This window comes from Macaca nemestrina, chromosome 14, assembly GCF_043159975.1.
Source record: "Macaca nemestrina isolate mMacNem1 chromosome 14, mMacNem.hap1, whole genome shotgun sequence".
Taxonomy (NCBI): domain Eukaryota; kingdom Metazoa; phylum Chordata; class Mammalia; order Primates; family Cercopithecidae; genus Macaca; species Macaca nemestrina.
In genome coordinates this window covers 36,967,189-36,990,744 of record NC_092138.1, presented here as the reverse complement: position 1 = coordinate 36,990,744, position 23,556 = coordinate 36,967,189, and the positions used below count along the sequence as shown (strand labels likewise).

Below are 23,556 nucleotides of genomic sequence, written 5' to 3'. Positions count from 1 at the left end.
GTGTTTGTCAAAACTCACAGAATTGTACATTAAAGAGTAAGCTTTTAAGTATTTTTATAATTATGTAGATTATACCTCAATAAACTTGACCTTAAAATAAGGCAAAACAAAGGAAAGAAATGGGGGGCTTCTAAATCAGGGAAGACTAAGAAGACATAACTGCCAAAGGCAATGCATGAGCCTTGATTAATTCCTGGATTGGGAGTGGAGGTGGGGAAACCCAGCCACTTAGGAACAATTGGGGAAATTTCAATTTCCACTCTGTTAATAATGCAATTGAGATAGTAATTTTTTCTCAGGTGCAGTCATGAGCTGTAGTCTCATAATCTACCCCTGTTCTTGACAGGTATGCACGGTTGTACTTAGGGGTAACTTGTGATGTCTGTGAACTTATTTTGGATATTTTGGCAAAAGAGAAGTGAATATGTATATTCAGAAAGAAAGATGAAATAGGAATCTCTTCTGAAATTTCAAAAGAGATTTGAAAGGGTTTGAAATATTTCAAAATAAAAATGAATGCATTTTGTTAAACCCCCATCATGTGCACCTGCAACCCCCATCTCCTGATCTTTTGCTGGATGCTGTGGTTTCACTGGCCCATCTCCATTTTCCTCCAGTTCTGTTTTAGGAGTTTCTACCCTTTGCAGTTGTCTGCTTCGTTTCTTATTCTCTGAGCATGCCTTTCAGCTGCCTGGAAAGCATTTGTTTCCAAGGTTGTTGATCTCTGGCATTGCCCTTCTCTTTCCTCTCCCCTGAGCCAAAGCCTGACCTGTACAGCTTTGCTATTTTTAAGTATAATCTATATTCTCCAAGTATCCTTAACAGAGTCAAGCGGTATTTAGGCCTCTCCAAGACCATCTACCTTCTATTTTAAAAGCTCCCCATTCAGCTTTCTGCCCTCCCTGTTGAACTGGAAGAACATTCACCATCTTTTCCCCTGTTAAGCTCACAGCCTCTCCTACCCAGCCAGCTGGGTCAGGGAGGGTTTTGCTTCTCACATCTCATACACTTCCTTATATTACCCTCCTCCATTGCTCTGTCTCACCTAAAATTTAGCTGTGAATTCCCCTCCTTTCCTCTTGCCTTTTCTCTTTCAGGAATACAGACATACCAAATGTGATCCTTTCTCATCAGGGCACCACTGTAGGTGTGGTCTAGGTGAACAGAAGCCTCCAGTGGGGAGAACTGAGGGAGCCACAGGAATATCCTGCAGCCTGACACAGGTACAGATATCTTGGGATGGCATAACACAGGCATAGGCAAGCCTTTTCTGTAAAAGACCAGAGAGTAAATATTCTAGGCTTTGCAGCCAAAAGGCAAAATGAAGCAGCTGTTCTTACCAAAAGGCTAATAGTCCTTTACATTTTACACTTAAAAATGTAAAAAAGAAAAAAGTATTTGCTCTCAGGACACAGTTGGTAGTTTGTCAACTCCAGGGAAAATACACTGGGTGAACTTCTGGTTTAACTTTAGAAGAGTTAGAAATTGCTTTATTCACCTTCTCTGTTTCACCGACAAAAGGGCAGTATCAATAAAAAGAGCTTGGGCTCAGGAGTTATTACACCTCCTGGCCCCAGCTGCTCTACCGTAGTTCTCAGACAACATCATGACGTCAACCAATACCCAATCCCTACAGAGGCCTGTGACTTCCTCAGGATTCTGAAGATAAACAAGTTGCCTAATGTCTGTTTTCTTCCTTGATATCTTGTGGCAGCTGTCAGGAGTGACACTGGCCTTTCAAAGCCCTTAGAAAAACATCGTCTTGCTTCCTTTAGAGAATGAAGGCAAGGAGCACCATCTCTTCAATATATTCCTCCCACTGAAAAGTTAATTATAATTGTTATGTCAATTTTGTGAATGAAATTGTCTGCTGACAAGTGGCTTTTAGGACCGAGCATAGGCTGTTTTCCATAGTTTCCATGTATGACCCATTAAACGTGGCCAGATAGTCTGGTAGGTTTTGTATCCAGCACCTCCTGTGCCTTTCTCATCACTATTGCAAAGATGATGATGCTCAGTTATTCTAAATCTCACCCTAATAAGATCCTGATATGAACTTCCTAGCGACTGGAAGCTCACTGGACTTCTGCTTTTTTTCTCATAAGTATTTCTCTGCTTTATTCATCTGGATATCTTCAGATGGGTTTGATCCCACTTGGCAGGTAAATTTGGGATATTTGATCTCAAATAAGTAGGCATGTGATTTATTTGATCATGCAAATGAAACATCACTTCCTTGAGGCAGATCTGCTTTCTCCACCATGATCGATAACCTTCTTTTTTCAGCAGAGCCACATGGATACATATCCATTCAAATAAATTAACATTCCAATTCTGGAAAGCAGATTTCAGAAGAATGAATTGGTAAAATGCTAATAGCAGGTAAAGTGGAGTTCAAACTCACTAATCAAAGAGACATAAATTTAAAACAATTAAGAGCAATTTTTTAGCCATTGAAACTGCAAATCCTTTTGTAAAGAATAATGTTGTGTCAGCTTCAAGGCAGTGATGTGGGAATGCCTGCCTAAGCCACACAGCTGGGGCAGTGAAGGCAGAGCGTCTGACTTCAGATTCTGAATACCGGCAGTATCCTATTCCATCCCATAAGATAAATAGATCATAGTATGATTGTAAAAAAGACCATTTGTTAAAATTCATGCTCTGTGTTAGTCCGTTTTCACACTACTGATAAAGACTTACCCGAGACTGGGTAATTTATAAAGAAAAAGAGGTTTAATGAACTCACAGTTCCACGTGGCTTGGGAAGCCTCACAATCATGGTGGAAAACAAAAGGCACGTCTTACATGGTGGGGGTAAGAGAGAACTGAGGATCAAACAAAAGGGGGAACCCCCTTAAAACACCATCAGATCTCATGAGATGATTTATTCACCACGATAAGAACAGCACGTAGGATTCAATTATCTCCCACATGGTCCCTCCCACAACATGTGGGAATTATAGGAGCTACAATTCAAGATGAGATTTGATTGAGGACACAGCCAAACCATATCAGTCTCTAAGAATACTTAATGATATAGGGAAACGTTCATGGCATTACACTAAGTGAAGGAATTAGTATACAAAGCTGGATACAAAGTATGATCCCAATTTATTTTAAAATATGAATACAAAATACAGGAGTAGGTTTTTGTGTGTTGAATGGCATGTCAAGTGAAGATTCCCTGGATTTACATGTTGAACTAAATTGGCTTAAGCTACTAATTCCATGCCATATGACAAAGCAAACCTCTTTCTAAGATTTCCTGAGGGATGATATATTCATGGTCATCTCAGCTCCACAATCCTCTTTTTGGTCCTGCATCAGTCCATATTTTAGAGTGTTAGCTCAGCTCCTTCCTCAATTTCTTTAGGTTTTTATTTCTTAGCCCAAACCCCACTATTCAATTTCTACCAAGAAAATAATTACATAAAGCAGTCAAGAGTATAATAGAATCAAGCATTTGGAAGAAAGTTGCAGGAAAAGTTCATATAACAATATGCAAATCATTACAAATTGAACATTATCATTTTCAAAAATTATGTTAGCTACCTCACCACAGGAAAACTTCCAATGGCTCATTTGCACATTAAGTCACTCGGTTTCATATTTCATGAGCACATCTTTCCTCATCCTCTCTTCTCTACCTCTCCTCCTTTCAAGCAATAAAATAAATCCTCTCATTTTCCTATGCAAAGCCACTAGACATTCTCTTTTGTCACTGAGATTCCTGGACAACAGTTCTCTCTAAATCCTGCCTTCTATCCTAGGCTGCTGAACTAGGTATTTCCCAAAGTCAGTTCCCACTGCAAGAGTAATCTAGTACACCAATTATTAAAATGGTGGTCCTCAAATCAGCCTGCTTATTGGAATTTGAGAAGTTTTTTTGGTCTTATTTTTTATATATATATTAGTTCCTAGGCCCCTCTAGAAGGTCTGAGGGTGTGGCTTTGTTATAGATTTATCTTTAAAATCCATGCAACCCTAGTGTGCAACAGAGTTGAAAAAAAAATGCTGAAATAAAAAGACATTCACATTGTTACACATATACCATATATCTTTGATTCTATGATGCATTTTTTACCTCTTGATTTTTTTAAAATTAGGATGCATTTAATAATTTATATCAAAAAGAACTTGCAAGCTGCCAAATAGATTAAGTTGTGACATACTTGTCATTTCTTGCAATGCATATGGGAACGGTGCCCAGTCCCTCCAAATATATCATGAAATCTTAAAAGCTTGGAGAGTTTGGTGTGACTGATTCATGCATTATGAAGGACTGTTATTTGGGCACTGAAAAATCCATGAGTAAAAGCTTCTGGCTAAATTTCAAGAGAGACTTGTGATGTGTAATTCAATAGAAGAAAAAATTATGAGTTTAACAAAATAGGGAATGTGGATAAAATCCCATTACAGTTGACCCTTGAACAATGTGGGGGTTACTGTCTCGGGGTGGCAGAGGTAGAAGAGGTAAAGGAGCTGGGAGGGGAGGCAGGAGAGGCAGGCACCCTTGGTGTAATTTTTACTGAAAAAAAAAATCCACATATAAGTTGACCCATGCAGTTCAAACTTGTGTTGTTCAAGGGTCAACTGCATTGTTTACTATATTTTGACGTTAGGCTATAGATGTCAAAGAAATCAAAATTTGAAGCACACATTACAGGAGCAACACAAAACAGAGATGATATGCAGAATTAAGACTGGCCCAAAGTGATTTAGAAGAAACTTTAAACTCATAATGGGAAGGAAACTCATTCTCAAGTTTTGTGCAGAGAAAATGGTACCCAATTGCCATTTTTTTAGGAAAAAAGAAATATACTTTTAACTTTGTTTTTCTTGAAATGTAATACATAGGCTAGGCACAGTGGCTCACACATGTAATCCCAGAACTTTGGGAGGCCGAGGCAGATTGCTTGAGTCCAGGAGTTCCAGACCAGCCTGGGCAACATGGCAAAACCCTGTCTCCATAAAAAATATAAAAATTAGCTGGTCATGGTGGTGCGCACCTGTAGTCCCAGCTACTTGGGGGGCTGAGGCAGGAGGATTACTTGATCTCAGGAAGTTGAGACAGCAGTGAGCCAGGATTGCACTATTCCACTCCAGCCTGGGTGAAAGTGAGACCCTGTGAAAGAAAGAGAGGGAGGGAGGGAGGGAAAGAGGGAGGCAGAGAGAGAAAGAGAAAGGAGGGAAGGAGGGAGGGAAGGAAGGAAGGAACGAGGGAAGGGAAGGAAAGGGAAGGAAAAGTAATAAATAAACAAATATCCCATTTTATAACAGATATTATCTTAGAATCGAAGAACTATACATATAGATATTCATAATCATAGAAAAACAACTGGAATGCAATGCATAAATATATTAGCAGTTGTTAAGAAATAGACTTACAATAATTTTTATTATCTTCTTTACTTTGTTTTACTTTCCAAATGTTCTAAGGAATCTAAGTAACTTTTGTAATCAGGAAAATCAGGGAATGTTACTAAAACAAATATGGGAGCACAGGCGTGTCCCTTTCTCTCTCACTTCCCCTAAAAAAAAAAATCGTTGGGCAAAAATACAAATATCAAAATAAAAGAGATAAAAAAGCCAAAATTAAATTTCTGAGGACTTAAGCTGTAAGCCTTTTAACAATGACATTTTTGTTTTTTGAGTAAAGTCCAAAATGTAAATGATTGTTAAGACTGTCTCCATACTCTTTCTCCATACCCCAAACAATCTTTAATCAAACCGAGAGCCGGATTTACTGGAATGTCGTTAAATATGCCAGAAAAAAAGAGGCTAAGAAGCTGTCCACCTTCTCCCTTTCCAGCATCTCTCATCCAAATGGCAGGCTGTGAAACACACAGTTAATTTGATCGGTATTAATGCGTGCACATAGGTTCCAAAATGTCAGCAAGATGCATTTGCTTTCAAGTTATATTAATTCTGCTGGTTACAAAGAGTTGGGTAAATAAATCTTAGTTATACACCAAATATGTTTTAAGGCCCTATCAGATAGATGCCTACATTTTTTTTTCTCTACTGCCTCAGTTTCATTTATGCAGGTATACATTTGACAAAAACTGTGCACCAGGCACTATTCTAGGCCCTGGGAAAACAGTAATGAATGAAACAAGCAAGGTCCCTGCCTTCAATCAGCTTATATGAGGCTGGGGTGAGAGAACAAACCAGAAACAAATAAGCTCATTGAATATATATTTTTTTAAAAATTTTTTAATAAAAAAAAAAAAAAGAACACCTGGATGGGAAATGCCTGGGACCAGGCAGGGAGAGAGGAGCAAGGACAGGTAGTTTAGTTAGAATGGTCAGGGACTTCCTTTGAAGAAGTCACATTTGGGCTGAGACTGGAATGATGACAAGGAGGTAGCCTGCAAAGGATCTGAAGAAGAGCATTCCATGCAGGAAAACAGCAAGGACAAAGGCTAACCATGAAGTGGGATTAGCTTGGTGTATGCACAGAACAGAGTGAGAGAGGGGGAAGGGCCAGAAGGTGAGATCAAAGATTTAAGCAGGAGACAGCTCATGTAGGGCAGGGCAGGCCATAGGATAGAGCTAGAATCTTATTCTACTTGTTACATGAAACCTTCAGAGTAACATGATGTGATTGATGTGCCTTTTAAAAATTTATAACACAATAAGGAGATAAACTTTATTCCTCCTCTGATCTGTTCACACCTTCAGAGATAAACTGGAATGAGACTATTTTAGAACAAAGTCAGAAAACCTGGGATCAAGACCTATGTCTTCCATCTAGACACTGCATTACCTCAATCAAGATATTTAGTCCTCCCACCTCAGTTTTCTCATTTGTAAAATGGAAATACTACATCGTAGTATTGAAATGAGATGAAGGATTTAAAATCACCCATATAGTGTTGGTCAGAATGTCAAGTCCCTCTTTCTTTCCCTCGTTCCTATGAAGAACAGGAGACAGGTACACGGATGAGGGAATCTGAGGAACCTGCAGAGCTGATGGGAGAAGGGAAGCAATGGGAGCATATCCTTTGCTGTAGATTGGCTTCCTCCAAAGCAAACTCTGAAACAAGGATATGAGTTGGAGTAGTTTGCTTGGGAGATATCCCAAGGAGCATCATTAAGGAAGTAGAGAACTAAGAGAGGAAAGGGAAAGAAGCCAGTCTAGAGAATATTATGAAGCATGATACCACTATGGGCAAATGGAGGCTCAATCACATGGGGGAAGACAGGAAGGCAGTGTAGAACACATCTTGAATTTTTCCCACATGGAGAGCAAGGGGGCTTGGTGTTTACCTGTCAAGTCCCTCGGTCCCAAGGGCTGTACTTCCTCTGTGCTTAGCCTTACTTCCAACATGCCCTGCCCTTGGGCTAAGAGATCTTCCACAGTCAGAGAAAACTCTAAGCAAAGAGTCAAAGTCCTTGCAGATAGAAGCCATAGGATAGGCAGGCACAGGAGTAATGGGTGCCCAGGAGATGTGGCTGGGCTCTGGCAGCATCTGCCATAACCTCAGTCCCTTCTCAAGCATACCGTGAGGCCCCTTGGATAGCAAAGACCTTATCATTGTCTGAACTGCAAGGTGATTTTCTCCAGTCTGTGACAACCCCTGGGAATGCTACATGTGATAATGCCTGCTGACTACATCACCAGGGGCCCCATAAAAAGATCCTTCCAGAAGGGCAAAAAGTGTGAGCACAACACCTCTACTCACACCTGCAGGACAACTCATAGTCCTGGCCTCCTTTTGGACCAGGTTCGTGGTTTTTAAACACAAAATAGTTTGAAACTGTTAGGAATTCAACCTCTAGGGAAATTTTCCATAAACAGCCTTTCTGCTTAAGAAAAAGTTGAAATCAATATGCTTTGAAAATAACCAGGCTTTGCTAAGTTTGGTCATTGGGTGGTATTTATTATTTTGCTATATCAAGTGACAAGACCAAGAGCCAGCATTTATTGAGAGACTTTTCCATACATCAGGAAAGAGAGGCACATAGCTAACATTGTATAAATAAGAACTATGAATTGGCCTGTAATGCAATCAAATAGAACATGATAGAGCCAAATGTCATCTAATGGAACTCTACTGCATTTGAAATGACATAATGTAGCCCAAGGAAGGGCATGCCTAGTATCTTTGAGGATTAACAATACAAGCCTTGTGCAGTGAACTATGGTCATGCCACTGCACTGCAGTCTGGGTGATAGAGCAAGACCCTGTCTCAAAATAATAAAAATAATTTAAAAACTTTCATTTATTGAGCATTTATTATAAGCCAAGCACAGTGCTACACTCTTTATCTACTTTAGCACATTTAAACCTCACAATAACATTGAGATAAGTATTCCCATTTAAGAGATGAAGAAACTAGGAGAGAAATTAGAGAGCTCACATTTAACCTGCTTTTAAATTCCCCGAGCTATAATCAAGGCTATAACTTGCCCTGGGTGCTGTTATTGAGAGATGCTCCTGCAAATGTCAATAACCAGCTCTGGCATTACATACTGGAAAACCAATAAAGTATCCCTGAGCCCTGTCCTATCAACAGATGCCAGATGAGTGAAGCCTGAAGTAATGTCATCTATCAAGCATCTTAGGTCCTCTTTTTCTTATGCGCTGATGGAAGCTCATTCACACTTTTGGTTTTACTTTTTAACTGTCAGTTATACTCATTCTGGGTGTCTAAAAATGACTTCATTAAGGGAAGGCTGTTCAAATATTTCTAAAATCAAATGAAACATAAGACCAAGTATCATTTCAAATTAAAATCATTCTTAATTATTTAGCCCCTCAATTGATTTCAAGAGGAGAATAGAAGATATTTGCCTGACAGCAGAAAACCCAGATGTCTTTGATTCCTCTTTTTCACAGAATAAAGCAAGTAAACAAAAATCATCTTTTAAGTGCTTTCTTTGATGTGTCTTTTAAATAGAATTCTCTAAGTTGGGTTCTCTATGGATTGGCTCAAAATTAACTACACCTCATTTTCCTTCACTAGGGACCAAAAAGTGTGAAAAATATCCACTAGCAACACCCCCACAATGTCATAGGACAACTTGCTAGTGAAGATGAGAAGAGGTTTTTAAACACAGCAAGATACTAAGTAGTGAATTCTTTCATTTTACAAATCTATTCTCTAGGTAAAAATCTTTGCTACAAGAGAAAGCTACACTTGTCAATTCTAGTAAATTCCACCTTTTGGCTCCTTCCCTCTGTCGCTTTTTCCTTTTCTCCTTCTTTATCGCCCTCTAAAACCAGAGGACCTACTTGTCCCTTCACTTACTCCTTAAGTCTAAAACCCTTGCGCTCACTCTCTGTCAATAGATACAACTCTACTACACATGCCCTCAGTACAGTGACTTTGACAGGTGAGGCCTAGACACAGACCTCCCATCGGATTACTTATCTATTGCTGCACAGAAAATTATTCCAAAACTCAGTGGCTGCCAGCAGACAAGTCTCCATTGGATGCCTTGTGTGTGTTGTGAGCAGAGACACTGACAGCTTTTGGTCCAGACTCTTTTCCAGAATATTTACACAGCAAACAATGTTGGAAGATAGACTGGGTGTATTCCTTTGGGACAGAGGCCAGATTTGTTTGCCATCCAGTATAATAAAGTTAATGTCTACTGCCAGGACAATGTTTGAGCAGGTTTTCTTGAAGTACTTTTATAGAAGATTGGGATTTCTTTAGTTGGGAGGCAAACCAACTGTGTGTACAGCATCCACCTGTGCCCACCCCCCACATCACCCTTTCAGGGTTTAGGGTTTAGGGGGCAAGAGAAACCAATGTAAACATGAGCTCATGCTAACTGCTGTGCTGTAAATAATACAAGTCTTTTTCTCTGACTTAGGAGTCATGACTTCTACTGATATTCATAAAACTGTTTTGAATAGAAAATAAAAATTTGTTGGTGTGCAAAGAGGGTAAAATCTCAGATCCTTCTCAGTTTTTGACAGGATTTCAAACAATAAACATTTATTTTCCTGTTTCTGAGAGTCAGGAATCTGGAATTGACTTACGCAGGTGGCTCTGGCTCAGGGTCTCTCATTAGTTTGCTGTGAAAACTGTCAGCTGGGGCTGCAGTCACCTGAAGACCTGATTGGGCTGGAAGACCCACTTCCATGAAGGTTTATTCACATGGCTGTTGCCTGAAGGCCTCAGTTTCTCACCACATGGGCTTCTCCACAGAGCTTCTGGAGGATCCTCAACACACGGCAGCAGGCTTCCCTTAGAGCAAGTGATGCAAGAAAGATGTGATCAAAATAGAAACTGCAGTATCTTTTTATAATCTTAAAAATGACATACCATCACTTCTCCCATATTCTGTTGGTTACACAAACCACAGCACATTGTGGAAGAGAACTACTCAAGTATGTGCATATCATGAGGCAAGGGTCTTTGGGACCATCCTGGAGGCTGTCTACCATGCCCATGTTGTTGGGTAAGCACCGTGCTAACCCATAGAAATTTAGCTGGCTTTACCAGATGCCTTACAGCTAGGAGATGGTAAAACTGATGTAAGAATGGCTAGTAAAAAAAACAGTGAACAAGGTCGTGAAATTTAGAAGTGATTCCTGAAGATTATTTCAGCAAGGATATAAACCTTTGGAAGAGCCTAGCAAAGAGAGGACCAATTTACTGTATTTTCCCTATGAAGGGCAGTGGAACAGAGGGATTTGCTTTGATTTTCTTTCTGAGACAGTTGACACCCAAAACTCAGTTTCAAGGAAAATAAAAACTCACCCATTGCCACCTATTCTCCCTTCTTTCTTCCTGAGGAAAGCAGCTACTCCCCCAACAGCTCTCCCACTTTCTCGTTTGACCTGCCTATAAAGGTAGGAGCATTTTTCTCATTTTGCATAAGGGTTTGCCAATGCCACCCAACACACACATTACTGTGCTGTATCCAAGTGGACACTTTTACTATGTCTGATTCCAGAAGAAGCATGTCTAACAATGAAAAACATGTACAATGAGGACATCTGAAAAGGAAGACATGGGGTAACAAAATGGAAAGGGTATGCGTCTGTGTGTGCGCATGTGAAAGGTGGTTCTACTAGCAGTCAGGGAAGAATTAGCAATACACAATGCAATTCTAACTCATATTTCTCTTGTTCTATGCTATGGAGGAGGACAGGGCAGGAGAAGAAATGTGAGAAAAATTTAACTTAATGCTGACTGCAACTTGCAAGCAGTAACACATAATATGGAAATGTTTGCCTGGAAAAAAAAAAAAACAGAAATATTGTGTGTGTATGTGCAGCATGTTGTGTGTGATAAGGGAGGACTCTGGGGACTTTCAAAAGTAAAAAGCAATGGTCTTCATTTTAGCAATCAAACATTTTTGAGCATCTTCCATAAGTCAGACTCTGTGCTAATTCCATTCACATTGAATTTTCATTCAGGACAGCCTTGTGAGGCAGGCATGATCATCCCATTTGACAGGTGAGAAAGGAAAATGTGGCTTGGAGAGAACGTGACTTGCCCTACGTGACAGTTAGTGACACACACAAGATTCAGAAGTACATGCTCTTGTACATCTCACTAGCTCTTTGACAAAACAGGGATGTCTGTTACTTGAAATGGTGAAGAAGGGAGATGCCCGAGTCTGAAATCTTTATTGAGACCACAGGTATTTCCATAACTGGGAGAGAATGAAATAAACAAAAGAAGTGAAGGTGAAGATAATTATACCTTTTCCTAAAAGAGGCCGAATGCACATCAGTTTACATAATCTTTGTCTTCAGCAAAGTGTTCCATAGGGCTTCCTCCTCTAACAGTTCAGTGCCTTTGAGTCCTTGAAAGAGGGCTGGTAACTAGCCAAACATGCATGAAGAAAAGGAAGCTCCAAACCCCCACAAAAAGACCCGAGACACCTTGGCCAGAATCCTACTTCCTAGGTTCTTCCCTGGAGTGTGCCCAGCTCTGGATGTTGGCCAAGCACATTCATCCTGGATGGGGCTTGCTGTCAGGAAATACATTAGAGGACTCCACTCTGACATCTAAACAGTCTTGTGGAGCATTCGCCAGCACTCTTACCTCTGTGGGTATGCCAAGTAATTGCCAAGAAAAATGCTAGTAATGACAACGAACTTTCCACAAGTGAGCCTTCAATTTAATTTTTACAGTCACAGTGATACGGAAGAGACTCTGGAACATTGATCTAGACAGGGATATAAGATGCCCAGTTCCATCTTTTGCAAACCATCTGTGGCCAATCGGAGTCTACTACTTTCTCTCAGTCTCTCCCACTCATTTCACTTAATAGGTTGATCACCTATTGGGTACAGAGTCCTTCTTGGATGTTCAGAGACCACTTGCTTTCAGAGGCACATTAAACATGGCTCATGAGTGGAAAGGCATCTCTCATCTGAGCAATAATATTTTAATTGTTACCGAAGAGAAATGACCTGGCTCAGAAATAGCCAAGTACACATGTAGTGGAGGGTGAGAATGGGGTAGTATTGCGCATAATGCTGTTCTTGTGAAAATCATTAGAAGACTCTAAAATTTTTTTCTTTGAGACTTTTCTCCAATGGAGGAAATTAAATGAGAAATCCAAATTCTTAAAATACCATGCAAAGTCTATAATGCATGGTCCTTTGGTGTCTAGCTGGTGAGATTTCACACACACAATAGATTGTCTCCATTTCACACACACAATAGATTGTCTCCTTGGGAGGAGCATGGTACAAGTGGAAAGAGCATGAACTGTGGAGTTGGACAGCCCTGGATTTGCATTTTAGCTCCATACTAATAAACTGTGTGGCCTGGGAAATTTATATAAAATCTCTGAGACTGTTTCCTTCTTAATACAACTAGAATGATAATTCCTACTTCCTATAGCTTTGGTAATACCTACCCATGAGAGAGCATCTAATACGGGTAAACTATCTAATACAGAATCTTGTATATGCTGGGTCCTCTATAAATCATAGCAATGAATTTCCTCCACTCATTTTCCAAGTCCCTAAGTACAAAACTTTGGGGTACACATTCAATAAAGCGCCTTTAAGATTTTGAAACCACAGGCAAAATACGTTTCCAAAGAATCACATCTTTCAAATTGAATTAGATAAGTCATAGGGTATTTAACAGGGTGCTGGTCTTGAAGAGAATAGAAGATTTAATTTGGTTTAGTTCCTTTGGCATTTGCAGGTGAAAACCACCACAAATTAATTAGCATGTCTTCATTTGCTTGAGGATGATTAATAATACTCAGGGAAACAGGTTTTACATAATTTATCAGTCTGACACAGTCCAACACCTCTAAAGTTCCAAGAACTTCCAATTCCAGCTGGTCTGTGACACTTTAAAACTAACTGCAAAATGGCACTTTTCTTGTAGACAGTACATTTGCTGTTGTTCTGAAGTGAGGGGAGGGAAATATAGTTACAAACTTCCAGGCTACTTTCTTTCTAGTTTGGGAAAACGGTACAAACAAACCCTTTCTACATAAAACAGCTATGACTTGATCACAAGTAATTCACTCATTTCACTTAATAGGTTGATCACCTATTGGGTACAGGTATCTAGATGCTACTTCTTCTTCTTTCCACCAAAAGTCTGTGTTGGCTTCCAACTAGCAGGGCTCACTCTTTTGACACAAGCAGCACCTGTGTGAGGTAAGTCTTTCCGTATTGTCGAAAATGTCCTTGCCTTAAACACTCAGTGGACTACAATGCACTGAAAAAGATATGAAGTGAGGCAGTTTGTAAGCATGACTCATCAACAGACAACCAGGAAACCAAAAGCAAATTTCATTAGTATTTTTGAATCCAAATTGGAATGCTGCTGGCAAAAATATCTTCATTATCTATGGATGGCCCCAGAAGTGAATGAGAAGGAGGAATCCCAAGAGCAACAACTGTCTTGAAATATTTGGAAGAAGATTTGTGGGGAGAAATGTGAAATTTAATATAGAAAATAACATTTGTCTTCCCAGGCCTGTGTAGAGCCTGAATTAAACCAACTGACATAATCAGAGGCCAGATGGACTAACTCTCTGAATTTAAGAGAGAGGCCTTCCACCCTGTGTGAAAAGTTGAACAAAATGAACTATATAACCTCTAAGATTCATTCCCAATCTAAGACTCTAGGAATCTGACTAGACCTCAAAACAAAGAAGTGATTCCACCTTCCTTGAAACCTATCTTCAGATTGACTGTCTCCACTCTCAATTCCAGTTATTCACCTGGCATTATAAAGCTCAATATTTATGACAATTGCCACTTGGAATTCTTTCAGGCTGCCAACTCAGATGGGTTTCCTAACCAAGATCATCCAGTGCTATCTCAGTTAAGACTTTCTCTCTCTCTTTCTCTCTCTCTCTCTCTCTCTCTCTCTCTCTCTCTCTCTTTGAGACAGGTTCTTGCTCTGTCACTTGGGCTGGAGTACAGTGGTGCAATCATGACTCACTACAGCCTTGAACTCATGGGCTCCAGTGATACTCCCACCTCAGCCTCCTGAGTAGCTGAGACTACAGGCATGTGCCATCATACTTGGCTAATTTTTTTATTTTTTGTAGACACAGGGTCCCATCATGTTAGCCAGGCTAATCTTGAACTCCTGAGCTCAAGCGATGCTCCTGTCTCAGTCTCCCAACATACTGGGATCATAGGCATGAGCCAATACACCCAGCCTGAGACTCTCTAGATTGTAATATCGTAAACCAACTTAATCTGCCTTTAACCTAAGGGGGAATTAAATGGAAATTGAAATTCTCATGGTTTTTAAGCATAGAAAAGTATAGTATAGTAAAAGGGCAGAAACTGAGGCCTGGGCCATCTAGGAAAGTGAGTTTAACTAGGTAGTGGCCTTTCTGTGTCTGTCATCTTGGTCTTTCCAAGAATCAGCCTTATTTTTATTTATGTATTTGCTTATTCTTTCTGTAGACTCAGTTTCTCTAATTCCATGTCTACATGGCAAGAAATATCATGACTCCCAAATTAGCATCATGTCAGATTCGGCATCAATTGAGGAGATCTTATTGGCCCAGAATGAATCACCTCTGACCACATCAGCTCTGGCCAAGGGGTGGGATGATGTACTACAAACACCGCTGGTGAGGGCCCATCCCAGCGGAAGATGCAAAATGACATGGAAAAGAAAGGTGGTCCTCAAGAAAGGAAACACCGGGAGCTGCAAAAAAAAAAAAAAAAATTCCTAACAGAAGTTCACTACAAGTATATCCAACTAAAACAGTAAAATATTTCAAGGTCTTATTTATTTTTTTCTTCAATCTGGTAAATAATGAAGGTTGCTGTGGCTTCTATTGGTATCATATCTAAAGTAACTATGTCAATTTTACAGTTACATCGATTTCTTATATTTTAAAATGACATTTGAAGCATGATTTAAAACTTCAAGTTACAAATAATCAATATTTGCCCTGAGGAAATCCTCAGGCTGTTTTAAAAACCAGAATTCTATAATCCTCTGGTGTCTTATAGCTCTAGGAAAAACAAGTTACCCTCTTAAAGAAGCGGCTATGGTTGTTTCTTCTCCTATAAAGAAGAACTTGGCTTAATGACCCCATTTTACTGGATGGTGTAGGCTCCTCCAGGGGGAATGGAAGTAGTTATTTTTTATTTCCAAAGACATCCAGAAAAATGCTCCATATATAGTTTTCTGCTGTCTGACTTAGAGAAAATGTGGCTCTATTCACACTAAATGTTGATCTCAATATATTTCAGGTGGCTAAAGGCTTTGTGGGGTAGAGGAGAATATAGATAACAGTTGAAAACAGCAACCTAACCAAAAAAATTTAAAACACTACTTTTCTATCAAATTAACAATTTGCTTTCAAATGGGTAAAAGATGTATAGAAACTCCATCAAAAATAAATTACATATGGCAAATAATGCAAAGACACTCAAAATCAACAGTCTCTACAGAAATACATATTAAAACGATGATGATATACCAATAGACATCTATAATAATGATTAAATTAAAATCGATAATATTAAGTGCTGTCAAAAATGTGGAGCACTGAAAATCTCATCCATTTCTGGTGAAAATTTAAAAATGTACACTTACTTTGGAAAACAGTGCAGCAGCTTCTTAGAAGGTGAAGCATGCACTTACCACACAGATTGGCCTCCTACTTGGTATTGACCCAAGTGAAATGAAAACTATGGTCACTTGAAAACCTGTACAGAGGTGACTTTATATATAATTGCCAAAAACTGGAAACAATCCACACATCTCCCTATTAAGAACTGAATAAACAAATTTCAGCGCATCTATAGAATACTTAGCAGTAAAAAAGAAACAAAGTGGCTGATACACACCACAACGTAGATGAATGTCAAATGCAATATGGTAAGTGAAAGCAGCCAGACCAAAAAGGCTACATATGATTCCATTTATAGGACATTTTGGAAAAGGCAAAACTACAGACACAGAAAACAGATCAGTGGTTTTCAGGGACTGAGAAATTGAATATAAAGGGACACGCACATTTGGAGGGTGGGGATGAGACTGTTGTATATTTTGATTGGGTGTGGGTTATATGACTGTACACCTTTATCAAAACTCACAGAACTGTACATTAGGTAGATTTAATAATATTAAATTATCACCTTAACAAAAAGGTTAAAAAGTAAGATTTTTGCTATGAAACTTTAGACTACTTTTAAAGGAAAACCTCCAATGTGAACAAGAGTGAGTTAAACAGGAATTAATACTTAATATGCTTTATCTGTTGATAAGCCTGTAAACTGTGGCCCTTTCAACTGTTTTAAACTCAAAAGTCCAAGGCACCAGCATAAATGCCACTTCCACGTATTTATGAAGTAAAAAATGAAAGCCCTTCCTTTGGCTTGAATGTGTTCACCTCTACAGCCTTCTTTTTGAGACAAGCGCTCTTTTGTCTTGATGGGTTTACCACCTAAATGGAGAGAGGCCATGCATTTCTCATTGGCAATGCCAAAGCTGAAGGTTCTCTTCTCAATGTTAAACTCCTCACTTAACAACAGGGAAAACCTGCCTCTTATTTTCTCTGCCAGATAACTTCTCCCCAACCTGCACTTGAATTCAAGCGTCTAAAGTCCAAGCAGCTGAAGATGATGCAGCGCTGTTCCAATCCGCATTGTTCTGCACCACCTCCGGAAGGAATCATGATCCAGCTACTGTAGAGCAGGAGGGCCAGCCCATCAGCCATCTTCTGGATGACATATATGTGCTCTATTAATATCACAAGATGCTTCCCCTCAGCATTCACCTCTTAGTGCATTTTAATCCCAATAAATATTCACAGCTGACACCTTCCATATGCCACCTAGGCTAAAATGGAACGAACGAGTGCTTCGGAGATGATGTTTTAAAATGATGCACTGCGTAGGAGCTCCTACAAATCTCTGCTTTATTACAGGAACCAGAGGTTAGCATTAAGAAGACTGCCATTCGCTTCTCCAATTTGTAATGCTATTAATTATTCTTGCTTTTTAATCCGCTCTACACTTAGTAGCATCGCAAAGCTACAATACAGGGATTTGGTAAGCGAAGACTTCGGATAAACCCATGCTCTCTAGAAGCACTGGTTTTAATTCCATCAAAGAAGGCAGAGCTCAGAAACTAGACTCTGCACCTCTCAGGCGTACTTGTTTAAATTGGTATGGAGTGGGGATGGAGTACGAAGTTGGGATGGGGAAAACAAAGACAAAGTTCATGACGTAAATGTCACTGAAAAAAAAAAAGTAACTGTGAATGTTCTGCAAGTTTGGCAAGACTGTCCATCTGGGTCCCTCTGGCTGTGCTCAACTAACCACAACCCTGATCAAACGTAAGTGCCAGCCTACCGCCAGCGACAGCATGTCAGATCTGACATCAGAATCCTTCTGTCCTCTGACCTACAGGGATGCTGTGAGTAGTAATTAATGTCCATTAAGTGGCGAGTCATCCTTACTCAGCTGCGTTCTGTCAAGTCCTAAGCAGACAGCTGCATAACCCATGACTCAGAGCACCTCATCAGACCATTTCTGCTCTGAGGAAAAGAGATGACCTCAGCTCCAGTGGTCCACAGTGCAAAGGCCACGACACTGAAGGGCTTCTTGCCACCGTAAATGGTATCTCCAAGATGAATCTGAGCCCTGGTTAGAGGTGCCAGGACTGGGCAAGCTGGGCGGAAATGGCTGTTGCTTAATAGAAGGCTTCAGAGTTCAGAACAATTAAGTAAGTGCAGACAGGTCTGAAGGATAGAAATACTGCCAGAACATTCTTAATGCAAGCCAGAGAGTGAGTGACGATCTACAATGACTTTCTCCTGCTTTCCAAAGAGCCAACCCTATTCCCCTATGCCGAGGCTCTGAATTCATGCGGCCCTGACTAGGACTATTGAATACTAAAAGAGCTAAAATCCTCTGAAGGAGAAACTACCATTTGTTAACTTCTGTGTAGTGCCAAGTTCTTTAATGACATCCATAGCATAGCACCCGACACATGATAGGTGCCAAAAAATCCAAAGCTTAAATAACACTTGTCGAATAAATGGGGTGAATGAATTCCCATTAAATTTTGCAACAATTCCAAGTAACAATTTACACATGGGGAAACTAAGGCCGGTAGACATTACAGAGCTCCTCATAGTCACAAAGCTATTAAGGTTGGAAAAGCTTAAATAGAAATGGATTTTTCTGACTCTAAAATTCACACTAATTCCTACCTCTGGTAGTTTATCCTGTTAATGCTGACATTACCCTAAATGATGTCACCTGCTGTTAAGAGACCAGGAGTTAGACTCCTCACCAAGATTGTTTGGGTCAAAATGTCCACAGCATCCTCTTCCCAGGTCTCTTCTACCAATGATTGATCGTAAAATTTCCTTCACATGTAATTATACGGTGATGAGAGGGTAATAATGCCCCACAGTTCTTGTTTGGGGCACTTATTCCACCCTCTCTAGATCTACATAGATTCCGTTTATATGTCCCTGTCTATGGAAGGTAGTGAGAGACAGACACACTTTGTGGTTTCTTTCTCCTCCCTTCATTCACACATCCCCTCAAAAGAGTTACCTGGGATTGCAGAGCCCAATCCATCAAGCCACATACTGGTATGGGGAAGAAACAAAAGTGACATATCATTTCCATTTCCTCTGTCTACGCCACCTCCTGCATGCTGCAGTAAGGATTTCCAGGGTTCCTTCTTGGTTTTCCAGAAGTGGCAAGCTCACTATCTGGTACATGAAAGTCCTCCACAGCCTTTCTACCTTCCCTGCAGCTCTTGACACTGCCAGCACCAGACATTGGGAGGAGAGCAGTGGTTCTCCCTGCAGCAAGTCGGGATAGATCAGTCTGCTCAGCTGATCCAGCTCACCCACAAGAGGAAGCATTTGTCTAGATTCAACCCTGGCAGTAGGTCCTCATTGCATTCTCTGACCTGGCTTTACCCTGGCCTTTGGCAACTAAGGGGCTCCCATTAATAAACCTAATATTTTTATCTGGCTCTCTAGAGCATACCTAAGCCCGAGGGCCGAAGGTTAGGAGTTAGAGGCAGGTGCTAATCAATCACTACTCTTCCTCCCAAGATTCCTATCAGTTGACATTGTACATGAGTCCCTTGATATGAGCTTTAAAGGCTGAGAACCCAGACTGCAATATTTTCCTCATCTCTCTTAAAATATGATTATGTAAATTTTAGATTTTTTTTTCCTTTCTACATTGCCTCATAGATCCTGTTTTGGGTTTTGGTTCCTTTACTATACATTGGAAGAGTTCTTCAAATGTCTTGTGTTTCTTGCTTAGTCACTTAGATTTAGAAACAAATTATTAAAAGTTGATTGGCTATACTGTGTATGTATATGAGACTTGTCAACGTGTGATTCTTAACACAGGGTGAACATCTTAAAAACTGGCTCTTATATTTGGTGTCATCCCAAATTCTTTCAGAGAAGAATTATCCAATCCACTGCTGTACCTATGCCTATACATAAGATATCTGCAAGCTCTGTAAGAAAGAGCAGGCAGGGGTGAGAGGGTGGTGGTGTTCTATTCAGTGTGTATATTTTTATTAAATATTTCCCATTTACAGCTTTGTGTTTTATCGCTAACACCCTGCCTCTCTGTACCTCATGGCCAGTGCAGTGATGGCCTAGCTGGGTGAGGGGAGAAGAGTACTGGGAAGTCTGCAGGCCACTCTGCTCTCAGACTTCAAACCAATACCCCTGGTTTCAGCTCTGCACTTCACCCCTCCCTCCTGGGTGGGGTGAAGGTCCTGGGACGTTCTGGAGTTCTGCAGCACTGATTAAAGCTCCCCCCATCTGAGGACACTCAGGTTGTTACTGTCCCTATTTTGTTCAGTCAGCCACCAGTCCCCTCTCCACATTCCATCTTCCTAAAATATATAGAAAGTTTTCATTAGCAGTTGTCTCCTTTGCTCTTCTATGCTTATGGATTTATATATATTTTATTCCTCTATAATTGTTTTCCTGAGGTTTGGGAAGGGAGAGAAAATTAGCCACATGCTAATTTTCAGTCTTCAGGCTGCTTTTTCACAGGTATAACTTCCAGTGTTGAGGGAATAGACTAAGGATTGAAAGCAACAAGGGAGTTCCCAAATATGGCCCTGTATATTAAAACCAATTGTATCCACAGTTCTCAGAGCAAGGGAGACAGAGAGCAGTGACTCCCTTTAGTGCATGATAAGAACCTCCATCTTTGCTGTAGAGGTAGAGGCATGGCCACCCACACCTCTTTCGCACATGCCTGCCCTGACATGGCAAACCCAACCTTGGACCCTCTCAAGTCATCACCACAGCCTCTGCCACAGGGATTGGGAGTCCTCATGCTAAGGGAACCTAACAATCTGGAATTACTGGGGTTGGTATTCAGATAGAACTAACTGTGGCCTCACTTTTCCTTTATAGATTCTGGTCCAAGCCTCATCTTTAGTCCTCAGCCCACTCAGTAGCCTCCAAGAAGAGAATCAAAGATCCTTCTAGGGAACCAACAACATTGGCCTAAAATTTTAAAGAAGTCAGAGATCGGGTTGGTAGAGTGTTTGATGGAAAAGGAGCTAAGGAAACACATTGGCAGTCAGGAAGAAGGGCAGGCGGCTGAGAGTGTGTTGGTCTGTGGAAGTAGGGACCTCGCCATAGGAACAGACAGACAGCAGGAAGCTCTGTGGCAGAGCTCTTTCTAGTTAATTATAACAGCAGAAGGCCTGGGCAAGAAGAAAAGCCTGAGATAGAGGTGCCATTTTCAGGGGAGTTTCTAAGATACCCTAAAAATAATTTTTTTCTCTTTTTCTCCTTTTCCTTTAACCTTTCCACATCTCTGCTCCCTTTCTTTCTCTTTCCCTGTCTGCATTTTTCATTCTCTTTCCAACATTTTTTTTCTTTCTCTCTCTGTTCCTCGTTTAAAGCTTGACAGGATTATTTGGTGCCTGATAAAGATCTTCCACACCAACCTCAAGTCCTCAGAGAATATTTTCAACACAGCCATTTCTAGGCCCTGGAAATTAGAATCTGCAAAGAAAGTGCTGACAAAAGCCTTAAGTAGGGCAGCCCTGTTCAGCCACAACCTCATTTAATCAGCTTTCCTAGAGCTGGGCCCAGAAAACAGGATAAACTTCATCATAAAGCTTTTCCCTCATCTTTTACCCACCTACTTCTCATCAACCTATTCATAATGAGCAATAAATGAATCCCGGCCACAAAGCCCCAGACCTGGGCTTAGCATTTTGTTCCACAAAAGACAGAGCTTTCCACATTAATGCCTTTTGCCTTCTGTCATAGACTTCTTGGAAAAGACATTCTTCTCTACTTTGGGGAGAAAAACAAGCCAAAGGGCTTGAGATAGTGAAGATTTAGTGAGTCCTTCTCTGTGCAGGCCTCAGCATTTTACATGCATTATCTCATTTAGTTCTCATGGTGACTCTAGAGAAAAGATCCTATTTTTATTCCCTTTTACATATAAGGAACCAGAGACAGAGAGAGCTATTCACAAAGTCTGAGGAAGAGCACACAGTGAGTGCCTGGTAGAGTCAGGATTTGCACGCAAGCATTCTGATTCCCAGGCTCATGTGAACCACTGCACTGAACTGATTTTTTCCGACCCTCTATTCCAATTCTTTGCCACCCCAAACTTTTTTACTTTGGTCAGACCAAAGCAAGTATATTTAGGGCACAGAGAGCATTCGAACATAGAAAAAGCTTAGGCCTGTTCCCTCCACATATCTCAGGAACCTGCTGCCAACAAACCCAGGTAAGCAATTGCAAGAATTAGCTATACTTTGCCTGCACTCCCTTTATCTTACCCAGGGCTGAATTGCAATATCTAATCCTGCTAGAGTAAGAGCAGAGCTTGATACGTAAATTTGGAAGTTGTTAACAGACGACATTGGAAACCAAGTGAATAGACAGTTGCCCAAATGTGGAGGCAAGTTGCGCAAGGCAAAGCCTTGAGGAGGTAATTTAGGAGGAAAAAGTAAAATTGGGACTATATAAAGATCAGGGAGCACTAGCAGAAAAGGGAAGATTTTGTTAAATTATAGATTAGCTTCAAGATGGCTGACTAGAGACATTGAACACTCACCCTCTCCAGAAAGAACCAAAATGGTGAATAGATAATCACATCTCAAATAGAACACCTAGGAGCAAACACTGGAGTTCAACAGACAAGTCACAGGGAACACCTGAGGCACAGAAGGAGAAATAGTTGAGCAGCCAGCTTGGCCGAGATTGGTTAGGGACACAGAGAAACTCCTATTGTGGAAAAAGTGTAAGTGAGAGATGTTCAGCAGTCACATTCCCATTACAATCTGCTGCAATCCTAACCAAGAGAGAGCTCCTCTATCCACACAAACCCTGGGACTGGCAGGGGCAGGTAGTCTAGAGGCCCGAGGGCTCTGTAGCAGACAGATGACTTATGCTGGCTGAATCACTCACAACCCCAAGACCCAAGCAGCTGCAGCACAGCACCACTGAGAGAGCATAGCTGTCACCCTGTGAACCACAGACCCCATATCTCCACATTTCTAGAGCCCTGACTGACATCTTCCAGTGTCCACTTGGAAGGCTACAATAGCACAGTGCTGGCTGGACCCAAAGGTTCTGCAGGGTCCCCAGTACTCTATCCACAAGGAGTACTACTCTCTGGGGAAAGAACAGTGCAGCAAACCAAAGAGGCAGCCCTTGGGCAAAGGAAACCACAGCATGTGCTTTCCAGACCCCGAGAGCTCCCTGTCAGGCTGAGAAATGCAATCCTATCCCAGCAGCGGCATGGACTCTGTGCTCAGGCTCATAACTGGAGAGTAGACCCCATTGCCCTCCTCCACACACTGCCATGGCAGTTACTGCCACGAGGAGCTCAGGCAGGTGAGTCCCCAGACCCCACTGGCAAGGCGAACTCTGTGCTTAGACTTGTACATAGAGACTGGGAGCCCTCCCCCACTCTACACACGGCTGCAGCTGCAGCTGCTGTTGCTGCCATTCTGGGCTGGGGTGGGCAAGCTGGAAGGCTGCCTATAAAAGGCTACGAGTGGTGGCGGTGTGGCCTCTGTGCTCAGATTTGTGTGCAGAGGGCAGGGTTCCTTCTCCTCTCTGCACAGTGCTGAAGACACCCCTGTAGAGCA

At 41.0% G+C, this 23,556-nt stretch overlaps 1 long non-coding RNA gene across 2 annotated transcripts in view; it reads right to left on the bottom strand.

Moving 5' to 3' along the window:
- Positions 1–23,556, bottom strand: part of LOC105489131 (uncharacterized) — a 126,022-nt gene that overhangs the window by 17,105 nt on the left and 85,361 nt on the right. For both annotated transcript variants that reach the window (XR_011613049.1, XR_011613048.1), the window contains 3 exons: positions 9,999–10,206; positions 5,010–5,125; positions 1,112–1,270 (listed from right to left, as the gene is read on the bottom strand). This is a non-coding gene — a long non-coding RNA (uncharacterized lncRNA). The remainder of the gene's footprint in view (positions 1–1,111; positions 1,271–5,009; positions 5,126–9,998; positions 10,207–23,556) is intronic.